At 46.1% G+C, this 24,273-nt stretch overlaps 1 long non-coding RNA gene across 1 annotated transcript; it reads right to left on the reverse strand.

Annotated features, from left to right (window-relative positions):
* Positions 1 to 1,503: 1,503 nt before the first annotated feature.
* LOC116444345 lies at positions 1,504 to 24,138 on the reverse strand. The gene is made up of 3 exons (XR_004240282.1): positions 23,869 to 24,138; positions 22,385 to 22,524; positions 1,504 to 1,666 (listed from the first exon to the last, which is right to left on the reverse strand). It is a non-coding gene; the product is annotated as an uncharacterized LOC116444345 (long non-coding RNA).
* Between the last annotated feature and the right edge of the window lie 135 nt (positions 24,139 to 24,273).

Below are 24,273 nucleotides of genomic sequence, written 5' to 3' on the forward strand. Positions count from 1 at the left end.
TCTGTTCTCCAAGGGAGAGACAGTAAATGTAACAAATTAGGAAAGCAGTCTTCTATTTCTTTTTTTTTAGTCTTTTCTTTTTTAGCACTTCTAACAGCTCCACAACAACTGTCACGCAAAAAATATATGGGAGCTTCATGTGACTTGAGGCATGAAGTTACGTTAGAACATGTCTGGTTGTCTCCCAATTGTGGGAGAAGAGCCCAGTCCTCAAAGATAGCAAGACCCTTAATTCTTGCTGGAAGAAAAGGATCTTCAGGTATCTGGATCTGTTTGCCGAATGCCCTCATTCTAAATATCTCTATCTGTAACTTGTCACACAGTAAGTGACTCATGCCAAGTCTCTTGGTTTCTCATTAATTCCGTGGGGTTTGGGCTAGCAAATGGTTCTCTGGAAATGCTCGCCTCAAGCTCCGGTGAGATCACACGTGTGCAGTTCCCTCTCCCAGCTTGCTCTGCAGTATTATTGAAGTTGTCACACCACACACTCACAATTCATAATGAACCTTCCTTCTGCCTCCCTGCACACGTGCCTCATGGAAGACCTCGAAGTATAGACTATACCCAGCCATGTCCAGAACTTTCCTTCATCAATTTGCTTTGATTGAAGCCAATGGCCAGACTCTTTACCTGTTCAGCAGGTTAACTTCAGTGAAATCCACAAAGGGGTTCATTTGAGAGTGCACAAGGTCTGTATTGGTGGGTACAACTCGTATTAGATAGCAAAGAGAAAAGGAGGTGAGAACAATTTCCGTAACAGACAGATGTGAGACACTGACCAGCTAAGGAAAGCCCCTTGGCCAGCACCAGAAAGACCCCCTGAGGTTTTTTAGCACTTGTCAGCCGGCTCTCTACCCAGAAAGCACAGCATGGGATAAGTGACCGAGGGTGTTCATTTCATCAAACCTATGCCACTGAGAACAGATACATTAACCATTCATTTGATTTAAAATGGAATAAAAGATACAAAGTCAATAAAAGGTTTGGGTTTACCTCAAAGCACTGCTGTGCCTGTTAGCTGAATGAGTGAGCTTCCCTTCAGTATCACTTTGGTTCTATATGCTTTCTGGGAACGGCAGTGGTTTCTAGGCCATTCAGCATTTGCCTGCATGACCGATGTGTTTTCCCTCCTGCTCACCTGCACTGCTAATGCACTTTCCCCAGGAGACGGAATGTTTGTCATACCAAAATAGCAACTAAATGAATGAAAGTTCAAGCAGGGCTATAAATAGAAAGGGCACCAGGTTTTCACAGTGCACATATAAGCTACTTCACACCCACTTCCTTTTGTCTGCCATTAACTCTGAGATCTGAAGCGGAATAACCTTTCTGCACTTTGGAAGAATGAACAGCAGAACAATTAAGAGACCAAACTGTTATGAGGAAGTCACCAAAGTGCTGTGTAGAAAAAATGGACAGACTATCTGACAATTAGATAGATAGACAGTGCTGTGCTCCACACCCAGAGCTGCCAAATAGTAAATTTTAGCAAGACTTACAGGGAAATCTGGGGGTGGCTGAATGAAACTGCTTTGAGTGAAACTTCACTCTCTCTGTCCTTCTTTAGCCATCCCTCTAGCGCATGATGTGTAGCAGAGCCAGAGCTCAGGCGACGGGAAATGCACAGTGGCCCCTCCTGGTAGAAACCAGCTTCCAGGGCCGTGGGCTAAAAAGGAGGCAGAAAAAACATGTGATGAGTTGTAAAATAAGATAGAAAAGCCAAAAAAAAAAAAAAAGCAAGAGATAACTTTTTTTTTTTTAAAGGACAAAACCCACTTGCTTTTCCTACCAAAGGCAGAACACGCTGGCACTATTCCAGTGTTGCCTTGCCATGTAAGTAAATGATTTCTTGTATTGCCACAAGGTGTGTTTAGGGCAACTGTGGGTGGAAGAGAGGGGGTTACAAAAGCAGAAGGGGTGGGGAGGTGCTCCAGGAGGTCGTGTCAGCTCAGGTCTCAAAGTTCACAAGCCCTCACACTCCACTGCATTTTCCCGTGCTCACCCTGGACCGGGCTAGAAGTTGTCTTGTAGAAGGCTGTTAATAATCAATAACTGACATTGAGATAAAAACCAAATAGACCTGGGAGAAAGTAGCTGAGTCACGCAAGGTTAGATTAGGTGGCAATTTACTATTTTTAGTTTTAGCTGCTGGATACTGAACAAAATCTCACTAAAAAGAAACACCTGCCCCAAATGTAGGCTCATAAAAATGTAACAAGTTCACAGGCTGGGCTTATCATGGTTTCGCTGTGCGATATGAGAAGCATATGGATAAAGGGAGCCTTTTCTCTGTTTATGGATGTTCTTTGGAGTTTGGCATGTGGGACACTTGGCCTGTTGGGAGTTTTATGCTGTTTCTAGGTACATATGCAATACTGAGTAATAGAACAAAGTATCACAACATGTTCCGATGTGTCTTGTTGTCTGCTGAGAACTCCAGACCATTTCTGCGCAGCTGTCTGAACAGAGATCCCAGCTGATCCTTATCATTTTGCTCCTTGCAATGCAGGTGGCTGTACTTTTTTTTCCCACTTTAAAAATATTGAGGAAATGAGATGGAAATGCTGACAGACCAACTTCCTGCCTTTTCTTCTGAGCAACTGGACATGCCAGATATTTGCTCTCTCATCTCCTTTACCTTATTGTGTGCTGCGCTGGGGCCGGCTGGAGGAGTGACTGTAGCTCTCCTGTAATCCCCTGGGGCTTTGCCACTTGTTATTCCTGGGACTACATTTACCCAGTCAGATGGTCACTGCCAGTCTGTTTTCTCTTTCGTCCACCCAAAACACCCCTAAAGGGAAGGGGGCTGCATGAGAAAGGAACTCTAGTCGCGTTTAGAAAAGTGCTGCAGCGCCAAGCTGCTTATGCCAGGAGTTGCACGTCTGTACACAATGTGAGCAGGGAAATAATCTGTCTGGGAAGATGCTGCTTCACATGAAAGCATCTGCCTGCAGCTAGATTCCATCAAAGAGCAGATCTGTGGATTGATTTTCCCAGTATGACATCTTCCATCTGCAGAGCACTCAAAAGTTCTTTTATTAGCTCCTCTGTTGTTCGTGTTTGAAGCAACAAGATGGAACAGCTCACAAAAAGGCACTCAGCTCCCAAACACTGCCCCAGAAGCACAGAAAGTCCCAGGATGGGGTGGTGGCAGAAGCAGAGCCACGATACAGGGGCAAGGGAGTACCACAGGAAAAGCTGTGAGCACAGACAATGGGAGTGGTGAGTCCAGCGCTGGCAACTGCATTTCCCAATCTGTGTTTTTACAGAAGCCCACCTCATCCTCTGTGGACAAAGCCGGAGATGCACCTTGTGCCAGCGCAGCTCACCTGAGCGCGGCACCAGGAGCACTGCAGCTGCCAGCAGTGAAAACTGGCACACTTGTTTGCCCTTTCTGTCTCTCCACTTGGGCTCTCCACATGCACGGGCCTGTTTCCATGCATTTTTATTTTATTTGCAATGATGTCAGAGGCAACCTTTTGATGACTTATGACCCACAGAAGGCTAGGTACCACTGGCTTATGAAACAATGAAGGAAGAAGAAAGTCAGGAAGAAAGTTGGAATAACATTAATTAAATAAACTCAGCAACCAAAAGGACAGAAGTGGCACATAATTTCACAGATGTTTCAGGAGGAGCCAGTGAATAAGGGAAGCTTTCAGAGTACCTAAGAGATTTGGACACACCAGAATATGTTCCCTAGGGCTGAGCCTGAATAGCCACAGCAAACATTTCTGGGCCATAGCACACGGCACATCAGTTTGCTGGGGACTGGGCTCTGCCACAGGAAATGTGAATACCGCACAAGTGGTCTCGGTAAATCCTTGGAAGAACCACACAGATTTGCATATCCTTCTTCAGAAATTGATTTTATTAGGTGGCCTGAACAATGTATTTAGCACAAGTGTGCTTTTATGTCCTCAACCAAACAGAAAGCTCTATTAGATCATTATGCTGTTGAAATACAGTCCCTTACATGCCAGAGGGAAGCTCTTTTTGGGCCATTCCCTGTGCTTTTAATTGACAAGAGAGAAATATGTTGCTCTCCAAAAGCATTTCCTACTGATTCACTTCTCTTTATCATCTGATTTACAGGTCTGATCTTGACTTTTCACCACACCCAGATCTCCCATTGACTTCAAGGAACAGGGCTCTGTGGGGGCAGTGTGAAAGTCACCCAATAAGGGTTTTCAAGAGGAACCTGCTGAGTTCATTAACACCAGAATTTACATAGATCTAAAAGATGCCAACAGGTTCTCTGTGGCAATGACGAGCTGTCAGTGGAAGTGGCCAGCTGCCGTGAAGAGGGACGGTGCAGCAGGGCCCATGTGTTTGCAGTGACAATCCTTCCCACTCCCGGGCAGGGTACAGCACATCCACTGTGTGCTCTGTCTGCATCTCCTCCACTCCCAGGAGTGAAGGAGCTCTCATAAACATTATTTGTGGCTCATGAGGGACTGCAAAGCGTACAAACTCACTGGCCCCCTCCACAATGGTACCAGAAGTCATCATCTCTAAGAGAAGCTGGAACACATTACAATTATTTCATTTTCTCCATGAAGAATTTGCCACAGACACTTAGACAATCCTCAGCTCAAATTAGAGACTTCTTGTGTGAGATGCTCCGTAATCACAGGAAGCACAAGCTCCCTTTGGAGAGCAACAGAACGCAGCACTGACAAAGGGCTATGATACAGTGCAGACAACCACTGGGAATGTTGACCCAGCCCCCCCCATCCTGGCCCTGGCCTTGCAGAGGCACTGGGACACACTGAGACTTTGCCAGCTGCACCCTTAGCACATGATACATCCACAGCAGAGCGGTCTTGTGCCTGGATAAACCTACTACTCCAGTGATTAATTATAAACACTGCTTCTGTAACAGTTGGATGGGAAGAAATGTTTTCCTTCTGCTAAGGAGAAAGAGAAATGACACCTTTGAACAGCATAATTTGTATAAATTACTGTACTTTTTACCCACGGCTCATCTGCCAAGTTCTCTTGTTTGGGAGGAGCCTGTGTGTGTTTTGATGTGCAAAGCAGGATAATGGATTACCATTATTAAAGGGCTTACAAATTGGGCAGGCAAGCCCCGGGTGAGAGGTCACTCTGACTGTACAAAGGAAAGTTTGAGCTGAGTGAGGAAGCTCGGGTTTGACTGAGAGAACAGGGAGAAGAGTTTTGTTCTGCAAGACTGCAGGTCTGTCTGACTGCAGAGAGACCAGCTACAGGCCCTTTGTTTTGTTCTGAGTTTCTCACTCGCGCATTTGTAGACGGCGCTGAGCATGTGTGACAACAGAATTCATCCCATCTCGTGCTCCCCAAAATCTGTCTGCTACGGAGATGAACTGGAAACAAACTCCTCGTCCTGTGGGGCTGGGGAGGGGTAAGGGACGGTATGAAAGCTGTCTGAATGACTAGGGAAGCTTCAGCTGTTCTTCCCAGAGGGTGACATCTCCCTGGGATGGAGATGGAGCCACCAGCTTCCTTTGCTCCAGAGAAGGAGCCCTAGACAGATGCATGCTTGACCTGGGTATTGAGCTGAAGGGTCATATCATAATGACAGGAATGATACTTGTTTAAAGTACGTCAATGTTGCAGCTGAAAGGGATGCTGGCCCTTAGGAAAAAATCCATCGTTGTGCCAGAGAAGACAGAGCTAATGAACACAGATTGGGGTGTCTGTTTACCTGCTTGGAGCCTATTGCTGCTCCACAGATCTCAGGTTGACATTGTCACCAGTTTCCGGGGTGGAAAACACAGGCTTCAGACACAAAAGAAAAGTCTTGTGAAACAAAACCAAAAGAGGAATCAACAACTTGTGTTTCCCTGAAGGCTAAGGAAGGGCCTAGTCCAGCACTTCCCAGAAAACAGTCTGTAGTCTGTAGTGGCTATGATGACAGTGCTCTTAGAGCAATCCTTACCTTTTACAGCTGCAAATCCTGCACTTATATGAGACTCCCACTTTTCATTTTAAAGAAAGAAAGAAAAAGGAAATACCTTGGTAGCCCACAGGGTTTCAGAAAGATATTAAACTGCTTGACCCCTGAATTCTGAAGGATGATTAGCAAATAAATGCAGTTCAAAATATTTAGTCTAAGATACCATGTTATATCAAGTTTACACCAAACCTAAGGGTTTTTTGAGGGCTCTACTTGTGACTTCTGTGGATGAGGGTTTAGTTACACTGTGCTGTAAGACAGCCATGCTTATTGTCCTAGAAATTCCCTATCAAATAGACTACATTTACAAGCAAAGAAATGCAAATGTAACTTGTGCTTTGAGACTCCTGACTCCTTCTCTTTGGCCCAAGCCTCGTTCTGGCAGCACTAGTCTAGATAGGACAATTTGGGATGGCAGCTTTCACTCAAGGCCTCTGGAGGAGCCTGAGATTCCCTTGAGCTTTTGATTCCCATTCAAGTTCTTGTGTTCAGCCCCTACCTTAGCCCAAACCAAAAAGGCTTCATTTTGTTTTTAACTCCTTCCCTTTGTGAGTCTCACCCAAATGTCTTCCTAGGACAGAATTCTCTCCACCCTTAGACATTGCTGCTGTCCAAGCTGCCAAAGCTTTGCCTATTCTTCCTTTATAGTTTCATCAGACTGTGGCAGCAAACCCCAAAGACCTTCCTAGAACTGCCCAGCCTGGATGCAGCATAAGTCTCCCTCCTCCTACACAGTGTCCTGCAGAGGCCAAAAAGGCCAGGAGGATAATAAAAGGTATTAAGAAAACACAGTTGTGCCACAGTGTACTTTAATAATGTGGTACTGTCTTGAACTCTCAGTCTTACTCATCCCACAGCTCTTTTTTCTCTTCAGAACTACGGAACTCTAAGGTGACACATTTAAAATGGCTGTAGTAGCAAGAGAGAAGAACAGATGAGGCCCTCTCACTTGAAAAGAAGACAACTGAAGGGGAACATGCTGGAGATCTGCAGTGAAGCAAACAATGTGAACAGGGAATGATTTTTCAGTTTGTCCTGTAACACAAGAAGTAGGCAAAAAATAATTGTGTTTATGAGACTGCAGGTGTGAAATGGAAGAGCCTTTTCACCCAGTGATGTGTTCCGGGGCTGCTGCCCGAATGAGCTCACTGGAGCCAGCACTCTTTTTCACCTTTTTTGTGCACTGTTTGCCTCTGGAACTCACTGCCACTACCCAAAGTGAAAGTCAAAAGTATAAACTGGTTCCAAAACTACCTGAAAGAATTCCAAGACGGATCATCAAAGTCTAGTGGACATACTGGTGTGAATGCAATGCTATTGTTTCTGTTTTCTCTTTTTTCCTAATTCTTTTCCTGCCTTCCCATTTTCCTTTCTTTAACCTATATACCATCTTCTGGGACACAGAAGTTTTCTGCATTAGTCCTGGGCTTGAAGAGATGGTTCCTTTTCTTTGCCTTTCAGCCATAGGGTGGGTGCAACTATATTTCACTACAGTTAAGAGTCAACAATGAGGTCTAGGATGTGATGTTTTTCTCCAGAAAACAGATTTCAAGGTACCAGAAAGCTTGGCAGGACTATGGATTTACAGCAAATAGAGAGAATATATTGTCCCAAATAGATGGGCTCAGCCCCCGAAGTGTTTCCTAGGGGTTGCAAGTTTTTGTTCACTGGATCCTTCTTTATTTTTCAATTTAGTGCATCACTGTATCTTGGATTTCAAGTACTGCAGATCGCCAGAAAGGCATGTGACCATGTCATCTGAATGTGCTTGGTTCTGGATCCATGAACTAATAAACATTTGACCACTGTCTCTGCACTGAAGTGGTCATTACCAGAAATGATCCATGGTACACAAAACACCATGTCCAGTCCAGGGGAGAGCTGCTATCTGCTGTGTGGCAACATGGCTTCCTGTGAGGAAGAGGGTTCTCACAGACCCACCAAAACCAACAAGGATCTCCATGAAGTTACTAATTTATCTCTATTTACAGCACCCCCCCAGAGTGGTTTATAGTTTGTGAAGTACTAAACAAACACTGAAATACATGTTGGTTTTACGTCAGTGACATTAACTCTTCTTCATTCCATCACTGTCCCATGGGTTTGCAGAGATGGGCCTGGCTTTAGGAAGTGGTAAGAGAGGGAGGAAAGAGCACAGGGAGATTGCTTGCCCCAGGGCAAAACTAAATCCTCCAGACAGAAGGAAGTAGCATGCCAAAACCAAGAAAACCTTTTAAGACCCTCAAGCATTTTGTCTGAGGCAGTGCTGGAAACCAATGCTGTTCTTTACCACAGCAGAAAGAGAAACAGGGGTGAGAGAAGAGCTTTCTGCCACGAATCAGACACAGGTGATTTGTGAAGGACCAGCTGCAGTGCCTGTCCTGCTTGGATAGCTCGATGTAGCAGAGAAGCCTCATCTGTGAGAGGAGTGGACACCATGCCGTTTCCCTCAGCTGCTGAAGGACAAGTCTACAATCAGTACATTGGCAAGAGGTTTGTGCTGTGGCCATGAGGGCAATTGTGGGGGCTGCAGCCCTGCACCACTCAGCGTAGCTCAGTCGCTTTACTCCCGCTGTCAGGAGAGAAAACACAGACAGAGATTTTTCTGCGGCGAAGCAGGTACTTCAGTGCAGAAGACAAGGAAGAAAAGCAGGGGATGCAGTACCAGGCTGGCTGTGCTGGGGCGCTGCTTCCCAGCACAAATCTAAAAGGTCCTGGCAGGAGGCAGCGCTCTCTCGGCAAGAGTCAGTGGAGAAGGAGGAAAGGCAGCTGAAGGGTACAACCTTCCTGTCAAGGTCTTGTGGCTCTCAGCTGAGCATGAGCCTGCTTAGCCAAAAAGGTAGGAGGGAATTAGAGAGTGCTTTTACTCTGCATTTGTTGAACAAAACAAGCAAATCCTAAAACGATTCATTTCTCCACAAAATGTGAGGTCTGCAAACCTGCTTAGTTTTCACTGGAAGGCCAGTAGAGACTTCTGCACAAAAAAGCATACATGAAGTAATGCCAGATCTCTTTTTCTCTTTATTGGTATGTCATAGCCAAGATTCTAATGGATATCTAGGAAGCTTCATGGATAACCTGGGTACTGTGCATCCAACGCTAGAAGCTCGATGTCTAATTTATTCTACATACTCAACGCAAAACCTACATGTTGAGCTGACAGGTGGTTTTGGTTGCTATGTATATCGATACATTTTGTTTATGCTCTGCCAGACTTCCCAAACGGTCACAGAGCTGTGTGGATCACGAGATACAATACAGAGAATATGGAGACTGCTGGACAGGTTGGAGGTTTCTGACAAAGGTCACTCTGAAGCATCTCAGAGTACCAGGCACTTACTCTACCTCCTTCACCTTCCTAAGCTACATCAGAGGGAATAAAACATGTTGCCAGCAGAAGACTAAAGGAGGATGGGAGACAAAGGTTCAAGGTTTTGTCTCCCATCATGCCTAAGCAAAGATCCCAAATCTCTGTTTAATCATTCCCTGGGTGCACTGTTCAAGGGCCTCTCCCTCCCTGTCAGGATAAAATACCTGCTCTTGCTGCCCCGACAGCCCACAGGTGCTGAGAGTTGCAACATGCTTCAGAAGCCAGCACTGAAACCCTCGCTCCCCTGATGGTATCACTGCACCAACAGTGCAGAACATAAGAGCTGGAGGTCATACAGAGGAAGGGCACCACGACCTGGGAGGTCAGCAGCTCCATCACACTGAGAGGTGGGTCTGAGAGAGATGAAACACTTGAGACCCAAAACCAGAAGGACAGGACTTGAAGTGGTGGTGCTTTATCTCAGGCAGGTGCCCAGATCAATGGGCTGTAAACTGGGTCTTTTTCTCTCCCTTCAGACTCTTCTGCTGGAGCTGTCCTTCCCCATTAGGTGTTTAGTGGTCTGTTTTACCTCTCTGCCTCCACAGTCCAACAGAGCTGCCAGGAGCAGGACCCCCAGCACGGTCCCTGCTCACTACAAGATACGACCAACCTGCTCCTTTCACAAATGTGGCGTTCTCAGGGGAGTGTCCTCCAACCTAACTGTTCTTCTCCACTAATATCAAGCTGAGCTGAGGGTAAGACACCAGATGCATGTGGCCCTGGTTTGAGGGAACATGGCACAGCTTGTTCTTACAAGCTACCCTGGGGAGTGACACCGACCCTCTCTCAAACCTCGCAAAGCTGATGCCACCAAAGCGGAAGCACTTCAACAGGAGAGAAAGAGATGTAGAAGTGGCTCCCTCTGGCTTAACAGCCTGCAGATAAACATGTTCTCAGCAGGAACAAGAGTAAGTTTAAGCCTCAGTCCACACCTCACTAAGGACCTTTTCTTGAGGGCTGACTGGCAATCCTTGCAGCCACCACCTGTTCCCTAGAACACGTTGGCTGTACCAGCACACTTGGTAGTGCAGTGGAGACCAGTTACAACAGTATGAAAAAATGGTATTAAATGAGATTAACCCAGAGGAAGATCTGCTACAGCTGCTATGATCCAGGCACACAGACTAGATTTAAGAACCAGTGGTTTGGAAGAAGCCGGTTCTAGGACTGACCAAGTTGATCCTGACAGATCCTTTGACTAGTGTCCAGGCCTTTTCAGTTCTGTCCCCTCGGGACAATTCACAGCACTGCTATACAAAGGTGTGACTACTTGAGGAATGGCTCAGCGGTCTGACACAAGCACCCTCACGCACAGCGCACACTCCCAAGCTGCACAGACTGCCAAGCATACCCTAGATTCACCCCAGAGCTGGCTGGGTCACAAATCTGTCCAAATAGGGTCCTTAAAAACCAAGAAGGAAGTTTCATTTATTTGGGTACCCTTCGGAAATAGCATGTCTGTACAGCCTTCATTTGGCTGCCTTGTGTGAATGTATTATGAAACAGACTCCTTACACACACAGGTAATACTGTATTTTGCCTCCTTTCCTACACAGGACAGGGCCTGCTCCAAGGATGAATCAGAGGAGAACACTATTGTCTATAGCATCCTAGCTTCAACATCTGTTGAAATTGGACAATAGTGTGTAAGTGAAGCAGGAAACTGTAGGAAGAGGAAGGATTAGGACAGCCAATTGCTGCCCTGAGGATCTGGCTGCTCTCCTGCCCTGCTGTGCAAAGGAACAAACCAGAATTGTTCAGGGTTCCTCACAAAGAATGCGTGCACACGCCCCTTTTCTGAATGCTCATCTGCACAGCCTTGCACTGGTCCTGTAGAAACACAGGAAACTCAGACACCAAAAGGAAGGAATGGGTTTGTTTTTAAGCTTAGTGTTACCAGCCTCAGTTTAGTCTGCACTATGTGGACCACCATCTCTGAGTTTTTCAACAAGACTTGCAAAATACACAGGTATCACAGGGGGGTGGAGGGCACAGAAAAGCTCAAGGACCGTCTCATTGGTTTAGTCTGCAAGGCACCATTTGAAGAGTGGATTGCAGCAAGGCCTCAAGATACACTCACACAGAAAATGAGAGAACTTACACCAAACGCTGGCTCAGAGCAGCCTTCTTCCAGTACAGCTGTGTGTTTCTCACTAGCGTATGAGAAGGAGAGTCACTGGAGCATCGCAGGCCTACAGGACAGCCAGATCCACCTGCAATTCAGGTTGCTACAACAGCTGAGGAAGGGAGTGTTTTGTTTAACTGTAGCCAGGGCTACAGTCACCCATAACTGCGCGCGTTTCCGTTTTGGAGCACTGGTGGGGTAATAGAAGTTTTCTCGATGCCACGGGCCTGTTAAGATGCAATACAGTTATTTAGTGCATTGGTGACATAGTGCTCTCTGGCATGGCAGGGCCTATGTGGGCCAGTGTGCGAAGTGAAGTCACCAGAGGTTTATGGGAGGCAGGACTCCTGCTGTGCTCGCCTACTTAGGAAGGGCATCAAGTAAGAGATGTTTGGCTGTCCAGTTGCCTAAGCACAAGGAGACCTACATTCCCCACACGTGGAAACAGCCAGCCCCAACAGCAGCTGTGTAAAAGCCCTGCAGAGCTGAGGGCAAACCACCCAGTGCCTACAGCACTAAGCTGAGTTCCTGTTTTAAATGGGAAGTTGAATTTATTTTAGTTTGGGATCTTCAGCTGGAATTACCTGAAGCCTCAAAAAACACAAAAAGATGACCAGCCTGGTTTGTGGCTTCTGCCTTGACTGCGTCCATGTTGAGGCTTGCTGTGGAGTTATGATGAGGTGAACTGCCAAAGCAGAGGGGTGAAGGATACAGTGAGTAGCATATAACGACTTCATTACAGCAATGATCCATGCAGGCAATGAAATTACTGCAAGTGGTTCGTTCTTTTCAGTATCTTTAAAGGGTAACTCCTTGAGCAGGTGCAAGAGTGGGCGTAGGTTTTGCCCCACTGATGTCAGTGGGAACACCCAGTTCCTTTTGAAGCAGCTCCTGTGTGGAAATGCTCCTCTGCTCCCCTCCTGGGAGCGTGTGAATTCTCAACAATTTGAGCTGCTGTTCAGCTGCAGAGGTGACTGATTTACACAAAACCGGATAGCAAGAACTTCCTGAGATGACCCTGTTTCGTGAGGAGATTCTAATCTCATGACAAGTTTGTCTAGCCAGATAATGACAGTAATTAGCCAGGAGGCAAGAAGGTGGATCTAGGTATTCTGCTTCATGAGTAAGAAGGATGTTTTATGGCAGTGGAATTAGGAGGAGGATGGAAACTGCTAATACGCTCCAAAATGGAGTTGAAACAACCAGCACAGTGCAGAGGACTGCACTTGGGACTCCCCAGCCTGCTCTCCTCCAACAACAGAGAGACTCGGCAAGGGAGAGGTCCCTTTCCAGAATAAGACAGTGCTGAGCCCATGCTGGCATTTGACATCAGCAGCATCACCTTTATCATTCCTCCTGCACAACCCATGTTGTCTGAAACATGGAATTTGGGACAAAGAAGACTAGTGCAATAAACAAATGCCAGCATTTCAGATATTCGAATACAGTTTGTAGTGGATAAATGAGCAAATAGAAGAGGCGGTCTCTCAGTAAACACCATACTCATTCTAGGATACGATAAGCTGAAAATATATCCCTGCAGTTCCTATGCTGCTTAGTAGGGGCTTGCCTGCTGCAGCAAGGGCACACCTGTCTTATCTCTTGTAATTTCCAGTCAAATATTTGCAAATTGCTTACATATGGGGTAGATAAAAACCCACAGGAATGGAGAGAATAGACTACTTAATTCGCAAGTGCACACAATTTTTTTCCTGGAAGAAAAGGTCTTTATAAATCAAAGGTGAGATGTTCCTTGCAAACGGGTAGCTCTGGTGGTATCAAGTGATGCACTTTTGTCTTTCTGGGGTGCTGCCAGACACCCTGAAATGATAGAGTGGAGAGGAATGTGAGATTTCCCCCTTTCATCATAATGGTTACTTTGAAGCCTAATTACGGCCGTTTAAGCAGCAGCCTATTAGCCATGCTACTGCTGATGGCTGCACTGAAATGCACAACCTGACAGGGAGCTGGCTGGCAGCTCAGACATCCCACTGGAGTTTGGGAAGGGCACGGAGCAGCAGCAGGCATACCGGGCCTGGCAGCCTCTGGCATGCCTGCTCCAGGGCTCTGTGGAGGACAGGAGCACTGTGGGACACGCTGCATGCAGTGGGACCCGCTGCCAGGTGACACCTGACATGCCACAAAGGCCAGTGCCAGGCAGGGACCCCAGAGGGGTTGGTCACATTGCCTCAGGAACTCTGCAGTTCAGGATTGTTTCAGAGGATGGCTACAACAGAAGATAAAACTGAGAGGCAGCACATCAGTTGCGCTTCCTCTTGAAAGCCTCCTGAATGCACCAAGAGCCCCTGCTGATCCCCAGCTGCTGCAGGACACTCTCTGTAGACAGATCCCCACCACTTCTGTGGCTGTGAGAATCACAAGGTCTCGTCACATTTGGTGCCGCTTTTCTCTTGCAAGACTTGTCCCCTCCATTATGTTCCATGTTTCCGTCGCTGTGCACTCCAAAAACAAGGCAGCTTGGCTTAGACCTTGAGTGTCCAAGCACTTTGCCCTTACCCAGGAGAACTACAACTGGTAATCCAACTCTAAAATAAAGGCCTAGCACAATGGTGTCCCTTCAACAGTGGAGAAGAAGCAGAGAGCTGAGAACACTGACTCTCTTACAATCTCATCTTCCATTATGGGTTACACCAACTAATTTCTGCATAGTTCCTCATGCTGCTTCTCACATGTGGGCCACCCAGCACCAGATATTCACCTGGTATAACTGGAATAGCTGTGTCTACTGGAAGTCTGAGGGGGATATTCATAAGCTGCAGATCTGACACTAACCAAGTTCCTGTGCATCTGCTCACATCATAACGTCGGTGAAACCAGCAGGGTGCTACTTTAACTTGCTTGGTTATAAACTGTGGTAGTTCAGCTGCTCCTGACCGACCGAGACACCCCTGCAGCAGAGGCGGGATCCTCTGAGAGCTGGAGCTGGGAGCTCGGGCAGGAATAACAATAGCTGTCCCAATACACAGTGTTCCCACTCGTGAATCAAAGCCCTCACTAAGATCCTGTCATGTCCAGACATGTTTAATTCTTATTCTTGCAGACATAATATGAAGGCAAGGATCCATCCTTTTTCAAGCCCATCTATTTTTTTTTTCCCTTTTTGCAATGGGAGAGGAAGACAAAGTGAAACACGCACTTGCTGGAAGATTGGAAACAGGAAGTTCTGTTTGATTTGCACATTCCCTGTTCCTAATGAAAAGGAGGAAATATAAATCCCAGCCTTTTATTTCAAATTTGGCATAAAAATTTGCCTTCAAGGCAATGTCAAATAACAGACTTCACACTCCTTGGAATTAGGCTGATGAGAAGTACAAGGCAAAGGCTCAGTTCTGGGAGCATTTCATTTAGTTACAGTTCCCCATTCAAATCTCATCTTTGAGAAGCCCACAAAAATAGTAGCAGCAAGATAATAAATAATAACTATTTTACATAATTTCTACTTTAAAAATATTTAACATTATTTTTACCTATAAAATGCTTCTTCCCTCCTTCTGCCTCACGTCATGGGGAACACAGTGTTGGGGAAAAGCACTTCATTGAAATATTTTCATGGAAAGAAAATAAACTTCTTTTTTTTTTAATTATTGTTTTCCCCTATTTTGCTTACCTCTCCTTATGTAATTTGGCCTCATTTTTAATCTTTTCTGGTCTTCTGCTATTTCCATCTAGGAACACTTCTGGTTATACTGGAAATTGAGATAAAGACACTCAGCAATAAAGAAAACATGTGAAGTGAGTTTATGTTTTGAATTTGAAAGAACAAAATCAACTTGAACTATTCAGTGGAACTATCATGAGTCTTCTAACAAACCAATTTGGCCCTATGTCAGGTGTGTGCACAAAAGTTTTCTTGAAAAAAGTGTTTTGTTAGAGGTGTTATCTTTTTCACTACAGTTATTCCAGTCAAAACCATCTTATTTATCTGACACATCTACAGACACAGAGAGGATTCTACAGAAGAATTACAGTTTCCACATCTAGGGGGAGGAAAAGAGGCTACACGGACTTGACTGAGAAATGACAGGCTAACAAGCTTGCAAGCAGTGACCATATAGATCCCTCCTCATCTGCAGTGGGATCATAAGAAAAGTTTTATTTCACTCTTGCCTTGAGAGCAGCTGTGCACAAGCAGCATCTGAGCATAAGCGACTGTGCTGCTCCCACAGGAGGATGTGGTGATGTTCTGTCACTTTGAGAGAACTGCTCTCTCTAGAGTGGACTGCTCCTGCCACATGAAGTTAAATCCCTGCCTTATCCACTGCAGATACGCACCTGAAATCTGTGCAGTGACAAACACTAACTGGACTTCACATAAAAACTTCGGGAGATTACTCCAAATGTGTGATGCTAGCATTCAAAAGCAAGTACTGCACATTACTTCTGTTCAGTTTCCACTTCATGACTGTCGCAGTGTTGGCATATTTATTTGGGAATTTATAGTGCTACAGAAAGGGAAGGGATCTAGAGACCTGATTGCCTGCTGTCATGGTAATGGTCATGGACAACTGCACGGCCCTGAGATGAAAAACTGCCCTGCAATGTGATCTGAACCTCCTCCTTGGAGCTGCAGACTATTGGAAGCCTTGCTCCATAGAAACAAGTCTTTTATTGTACATGAAGTGCTGTATTTGGCTACTCTACTCACATTCAAAGGCATCTCACTTCAGCTGGCCTGTTCATGCCGAGATCACAGCCTTGGGAAGGGCTGGTTACATACAGTCTGCTTGCCTGGGAAGGCAGGGCATGGATGGCACCATCCCACAGCTCAGCACAGCCACTCCAGCCCCTCGGCCTTAACCATGACAGCCACTTCAGGGAGCAGCTCTGCAGCACAGCTCTGTGAATATCTGCTCCTTCCAAACTGAAAAAGAGGAATATTGGATTTAATCTGGAGGGATGGGGACTGTCCAAGTTCTGTCTAACTACTAACAGCACTCAGGATCAGCAGTTTCTAAAGACAAAATTGAGTTTGTGCGGCTGCACTATCCTAAAGACCAGACTAGAAGTCCTTCCCGATCTTCCTCCTCTAATACCTTGGAGCACAACTCTCGTAACAAAGTGCCTCCTCTCTGAAGCAGCTCAGCAATTTTGATCTGATTTGGCTTCTCAAACACTCTTTGGAAGGTAAACACAAACATCCCTGTCCAGCAAGCTGAAACAGAATGATTCCCAGGATTTCAGTAAAACATTGTAATAATCACCATATAATTGCAGGAAGATTTAGGCCCAGCGAAAGAGCATTTCCTGAGGTTAATTCCAAACAAGTTGTCATTTAAGCAGTGGAATTAATGAGTTCTAGTTCACCAAGTACCTCTGTCCTTTGTCCCTTAATCTCCCCACCACAAAAACCTCTGCCCCTGTGTCAAATGTAGATGAAATTAGTCAATGCCTTCAAAAGTTATTAAGAGGAGACTGATAAATGATGAGACAGATAATACACTCATGTAGGCTCACCTCCTCCAGAATCCCAGCTCAGAATGACCCACACAGCTTCAGCCCAGCCCAGCAATTACCCTGCTCACAGTAAATAGCAACACAATATAAACAACATAAATTCATTTGTATGTAAATACGACACTGGTGTTCCATGCACAAGTATAATTCATGTTGTTGAGGCCAATAACTCAGTGACTGATTTTAGTAACTATTCCTCTTAGTGATACGGGATTTAAGTCTGCAGGGAGACCTTCCAGCATCTTCCAGCTCCTAAAAGAGCTCCAAGAGAGGAGAAAATGGACTTTGCATATGAGTGTGGAGCGACAGGGCAAGATGGAGTGTCCCTTAGACAGCAGGGGGTTGGAACTGGATGGTCTTCAAGGTCCCTACCAACCCAAACCATTCTGTGATTTTATGATGAATGCTAAGACTAGTAAAGATTACAGACAAAGAGGAAGCAGTGACCCAACGTTTAGAATTAAACAACAGAAGAGTTCCTGTGCCTGGCCATCTGTAAATAACACAATGAAACTCTCCTCACAAGCAGCACGTGAGTCTTCACCCTTGTCTTGCACCTGGGCATTGCATGATGAGTTAAGTGAGATGGAGTCATCCATAAATTGTTCCCTCAATGAAATTTCAACTAAAAGAAACCCACCCAAAATGAGATCTTTTTCTGAACAACTCCTGTGCCTGAAACACCTAGATCATCAGCACTAAGATAAGACTATGTGGTTAGAGAGTAACTTTAATGATCTGGCTTGGCAGACCCACAAAAGCCTCAATATATCTGAAAATATATCTCAATATATCAGAATTTATCTGCTCCTAAGCTACGATTCCAACTCCTGAATGGGAAACCACCCTTCTGCGTGGCTGCTTTACCAGTGGTTGCTCAGAGGACTCTTTTTACAGGATTTGTTGTAAAAAGCCTGGGTGTTCATACTCTTCCCTTTTAACTCGAATCTATGAACTCTCATTTACGCAGTGCTATGGAAATGGTTGTCATGACAGGAGAATTGTGACTTCCAGAAGGGAATACATAGGAGCAGATGTCCATCAGTCTGGCCACTCCTGTAATCATTACACAAGCAAATTTCTAAGATTTATGCCACGGTTTCAGAGTTTTCGACCAAGTTTTATAGCCGAAGTTGCTGAATTGTCCATATATTGAGTGGGTGATTTAAAAGCACACTCCTAGCTCCAAATTCCTGAGCTAAGGAAAATATCCCTGTTTGCATATATTCCATATGAAGACCCTGGGGTTTTGTTCTACTCGACTCCAGCCAAAGGCTGGTATCACTAATCACCTCCCTGCCGCTCACGTTAGCAGAAACTTCTGCCCAGGTACAAGTACAGGCAAATCTTGGGGCTGTGCACAGCGCAGCTGGCCTTGGCCTTTCCTGCTCAAAGTCCCTGTCACATGCTGCAGTCAGGCCTGAGCCAAAGCCCTTCGATTAAAACAGGGTTTCCTGAGGCTTCCCAAGGCTTGCCTTTGGTGTGTGAGTGCTCCACTTGCCAAGGAGAATGCAAACAAAATTTGATTCCCAGTACCAGGTAATGCTGCCCTAACACAGACCAGTCTGTGAGCATTCAGAATTACACCAAGTGGGGCTGTTTGTCCTCCTCCAAGCCTCTTTGCTGGCTTGGGTATTGTATTTCCCTTCTCCTGTCACCCATGCAAGTGTTCCGTCTGGCGGCTTAAGTAAAGACATGCCAGAATAAAGGGCATGAACACTTTTGCATGAACAGCTCACAGTGCCCAGGTGGGAGAAGCCCTGAGAGCTCAAGAAGAGGAAGGTAAATAAATACTAAGGCCTATCAAAAGAAAGATCACATAGCGAGAAATGCTGATGTGGACCACTCTCCCCCGTGCAAGCACTTAGGTGAGGGGGAGAGAGTCTTCCGAGGGCAAGAGAGCAAGAAGGGCAGTTCTAAGGATATGGATATGACACCAGCACCTGCCAGCACAGGGAATCTACTCCTGTTTCTCAGTACAGCCTCTGTGAGTAACTGCATCCTTGCTGCACACCAGGTGTGTTACTCCAGCACCAATGCCTCTCTGCACTCTCATCCTTTTCCTCTTCCAGGAAAGAGCTTACAGGACAAGGACGATTAATCTCATTTTGCAGGCACAGAAATGGAGGCAACAAGGAAGCTGAAAGGAGTAATAAAACCCATGCCAGCCAGAGGGCCTGGAAGTTGCGTTTCCCCTCCTCCAGAAGGTTTTTGTGCATGGAAAATCACAAACATGAACAAGAAGCACTCCTCCCAAGTCCCAGGAGAGATGATGCTTGGATTTCTCACTCCCAGACGGTGGTGCAGCCCAAAAACACACAGCCACAGAGACCCAGCAGTCTTTAGAGGAAGCCTAAGGAAGTTAATGGAGCCAGCTATATCTGTGATCTTTATCTGAGTCACTCTGATCTCCCCACACAGCCCTGTCTGCGGGGATGCCATGTGCCTCCGCAATGTCCTCTGGGAATGAGCCCCCAGCCATCAGACAGCGGAGTGCAGGCAGCAGGAAAGGGGGCAGGTGTGTCTCTGGCACAGCTGGCCTCGCTCCGTGGCCCAAATCAAACACCAAAACCACGCTGGAGTTGCAGTCATTATGAAAGGAAACATCAGAGTCACCAGGTCAGTGTGCAAAAGCAAGAGGGCTGTAACATTCGACTTCTCTCTGTTTCCCTTATTCTCCTTTGTTCAAAAATTCTTAGTGGTCATAAATGTAAAATCCTTAAGATTTTGCAGCTGTCATTGCAAATGCAGTTTCTGCAGACTCACAAGGTTCCATTCTTCCAAGAAAATCACAAACTGATGAGCTTGGGAAAAGAAAAGAGGTTTTTTCCCTTTATGAACTTTTACCCAACAGAGCAAACTGAGCCACTGGATTTCCCTGCTGGACTTTGCTTTAATTGAATAACATAGCAAGTCCTCGTTCCCCTCTTTGAACTCCATCATCACTAATACACCTCGAAGGGCAACGTTTCCAACTGTGCCCTGCCAATCCGTCTGCAAGGTACCGCATGAGAACATGTGGTTTTGGGGACCTTACGACTGCTGTGGTCAGGTGCCTTGGGTCAGAGAGGATAACAAGGAAGCAAGCAATCCTCATAAAGCAATGCACTGCTGTGGGAAAACCTGGCTTAATATTGACTTGACTTGCACTCAAGTGTGTCAGGTTGGGGTAAGTGAGACGCAGCAGTCTGAGCCTAGAGAGGCAGTGCAGCTCAGAGAACAATTTGCCTCCAAAAGCTGCGTCTGAAGGAGACAAGTGGGTCTGTATAAATGGGCCTTCAAGAGATGATCATAGTAAAAATATGAGATAGCACCTAACAGCTAGAAATACAAACACGCAGGCAAGCACTTTCATAGTGATGCAAGTGCTGATGGAAAAAATCAAAATGGAAAAATGCAGTTTCTTCAGGCTGAAGTGAGAGAGGAGCAGCTCTTGTCTTTCCTGTGCTAACAGTGCTGAGCTGTGCTTTACGGCATGTCCCAGCCGAGGATCCACGGAGCAGCTCAGCCAGCATGCTTAACCAGATTTTCCACCACACCTTTGGGCTGCAGCACACTGTTATTATATCATGCATGCCTGAAATATCTCTGTAAAGACAGGATAAAGGAACCAAGAGATCTGTTCCTGACTTTGTTCACTGGAGCTAGCAACAGCTCTGCATGGCTCCTGGGTGCTGTTCTGAAGAGGTGAGGCCAGCCAGTCCCCATTCACCTCCCTACTCTCTCTCTGTGAGCAAGGCCCATCATCTTGGCAGGAGAGCAGAACCACGACAGGGCAGTAAAGTGTCCATGCTGTTATGGGGCCCACAGGGCCTGTCCATCCCCAGGTTCAGCCTGTGACACAGACAAGTCATGTCTGCAGACACGTGTGGGAAAGAGCACGTAAGCATCCTGAGATACAGAGGTGCTACTGCATGCAATTCCCTTACAGACAGATTTCAGATTCACAAAGAGAAAATAATCCAAAACCTGGACAACTGCAGAGTCCTTGGCCAATGCAGAATCTACTGGGCTTGAGGAAGTAAAACAGCAACAAAAACCGCACGTTACTTGTCTGTAACTTCAGCGATGTGTACCTGTACAGCTCAGGTAGGTCCCAGGGAGGCCAAATTCCTGTACACAGACCTGCATTAAAACAGGATTCCACGGTCTGCCTGCTCCATCACCCTCATTTTGAATGGCCTGTCACTTAACAACACTTTTCAACAACTTAGGGAAAGTTTTGGGTTCTTCCCGTTCACGTGGAAAGGGGCTGGGGGTTTCACAGCTCATTCTTTGCCTAGCCCAGCCACAATTATTAACTCATTCTTCCAAGACCCACACAACCTCCCAGATGGAAAAGCATCAGTCTTTCTATAGGATGGGCCCTGCCATTTATATCAGGAGATCATGTCTTGCACTTTCCTCATTCCTTTCTTCTGAGTAAGACCTTCTTTTGCAAACAGACAAGGGAGGGAGAGAAGAAAGGAAGTCAAACAACTCCTTCACTGCCTCACAATATGCTAATGTTCTCAGAATATTGTTTGAGCCCAACCAAATGGTTTTGCTTGACCAGGACCGAGGCCTTATTTCAACCTATAGCTGGGCTGACACACAGCCTTTGATCTCCTTCTTGCAGGACATTCAGACCACTCAGAGCTGTCTGGCTGCAGCACTGTAAAACACAGCCTGGCTGCATAGCTCAGCCCTTAGAGCAGAGGAAGGTCAGGCAGCACCTCAGCAACACTGACACATTCAGGTTAGTTCAGCATAAACTGAACGCTTTGGCATGTACAGGTGGAGCTTGCTTGCACACAAAACACCTTCTCCTTCCATTTCCCAAGTTTAAGCTAGCACAAAAGCCCAATTTCTGGGCGGCGCAAGAGCAGCCTTGCACTGGCAGGCAGAGGCATCATTCCTAACTCTGCCCATCTCTGCAGTTTCCACCTCTCCACTACCTTACTCCTTTTCTGTGGGCTGGCCTTACACTGCTTGTTATTGCTCCACCTCAGATGTACTTGTTAGGTGGCTTCACCAAGACCGTACCAACTCTACTTCTGCTTTCCCTGCTTTTCAGTGGCACCCAGCCCTGGCTCAGAATCTTGACATATTTCCTCCACACTCAGACTCATGGCAGTTCTTCACTGTCTCCTGCTGAAACCAAGAACCCATTACAAACTTCTTCTGTCCTCCCAGCTAGGCTTGCTCCTCTCACTCACCACATTCCTGGAGTACATCTTAAAAACCCCAGGGATTTGCACACAGACACAGTCACAGGGGAAACAAAGAACAAACAAACATCAGGACTCAGCAGGCTGCAAAGTGCCCAGGTAAACCCAAATGTGAGTGCAGCTATCTACGTGTACTTTCCTGCCTCCCCAACAGAGAACAAGAACTTCATGAAATGTTGACAGAATTTGTCAGTAAGAACACTGGCCTCTTCAGCAGTTATGCTGTACACGTAGTTCCCAAGGGGTATCTGTTAAGCACTTACACTGGAGGTGAGCAGAGCAGCCAGATCGTGCTATCTCTTACAGTGGTGAGACATCAGTGAGTTCACAGGAGGTGACGGGACCAGATCCACAACTGCAGACCAGCATTTTCAGAAGTCCTCAGCATGGGTCCAGCTCTGCCCTGTGGAGACCAATGGGGAAACACCACAGTTAGTGACTTCAGGGTGTGCTCCTGGCTTTGGAAAACCAACCAGAGATTTCAGCAGGACTTCTGCTGTCATCCGTGAAACTTGGACCAAACAATGTGGTTGTGCTGCACCTGTATTTTGCCTTAAAGGATCTCAAACTATTTATAGTCACTTGCGTTGTACTTTGAGGTGTGTTTGGGTGGGTAAGCAGCAAGGACAAAGCCACGCACCTCAGTCACCTTACTGTAAACAAAGATATCTTCAATAATGTGCAGAGCAGAGAGAATGAGCAGGCAGGTACCTGCACACGCATACTTGGTGCCCTGTCCCCACCCGGCAGCCTGGAGAACTCTCACCTCACAGTGCATATTCTCTTGTCACCTTAGTCAAGTGAAAACACTCCCAAACACAAAACTCCAGGTCAAACAAAATGTCGTCTTTTATTCAGAACAAGTAACTGTCTTTCTGTGAGTGATTTTTTTTTTCATTTTACAAGAAATGAAAAATAAGAAAATTTTAAAGCTGAATGACCATTTTAAAAACAAGTACAAGATTTTTGCATTGAAAAGACTGAAATTAGACCTTACTGCAACATTCATTTTTTCTGGACTAACTTCACAGATGTGCTAGACAGCCACTGCGATCAGATGAAAGAAAAGCAGTATGGTCCTCAAAAATCCTCTCACCTGTAATCACGGTCAGACCAGCAGCCAGGTACTTTACCAATAACCCTCACTGCTGATCCTAGGGCAGAACTTCCCCTGCAGTCTCCCCATGTGAGATTCAAAGAAAAACAACCCAAGTATTAAACTGTTTTTCTTTCCCTCTAAAACAAACACAAAAGCCTTCCGATCACACCCTTTGTTTCACATTCCTGAACCTTCTCACGTGAACTTCGCTGTCTCCTGCAGCTGCGTGTGCTGACAGCAGGAAGGTCACTTGGGGTCCTTGCTGCTAACCCTGAGCGGCACAGCACACCGCCTGTGCTCCTACAGGGCTTGTGGCTGCCACATCAGACTAAACTTCCTAATTTTGTGCCATATCCCGAAATTAGAAAAGGAGAGAAAACCCAAATGGTACCGCTAATATTGTACAGCAAAGGAAAAACCAAACAAGAAGACCCCAAGCCCTTCCCTCTCCACCACAGACTTTGGAGAGCGGTACTCAACCTCCTCTGAGATCCCTCTACCTTCGACGTCCAAACAGCTGCTCTTGCAGCAAAGGCCATTCTGAAAGGTGCCCTGGATTTCAGACATGCTCCAATATGACAATGGAGAGATTTTTTTTTTTGTTATTTACACTAAAGGACTATGAAAAACTAGAAGAGGAAAAGTCACCTCTAGGTTAACTGAAGCAAAGTGACAGTCAGAGTGGCTAGTGCAGGATACAGTAGGTCCCACTGATTCCCAGGGTTTCCACAGTTTGTTCCTCCTCTTCTGCTGGAAAATGGTGTCCACACAGAATTTGAGGCCTCTGGATATTTGCCCAGGATTTCTAGAGGTCCTACAGGTGAGTCAGGGCATTAGGTCTTCAGAAATCACAGCCATGTCTGCAACACATATACAAACCATCAGCCAAACTATCCATTTCTGAGTCACTGTGAGACACTGCTTTAGTTACATGGCTCCCATTTGAGTGCTGGAGCCCCTTGGAAGCAGAGTGCAGGGTCCAAAAGAAAAGCCCAGGATCCTGCCTCTAATGGTGCCTGAAAGGAAGGGGAATGGGACAGCACCAGTACAGAG

This window comes from Corvus moneduloides, chromosome 5, assembly GCF_009650955.1.
Source record: "Corvus moneduloides isolate bCorMon1 chromosome 5, bCorMon1.pri, whole genome shotgun sequence".
Lineage (NCBI taxonomy): Eukaryota > Metazoa > Chordata > Aves > Passeriformes > Corvidae > Corvus > Corvus moneduloides.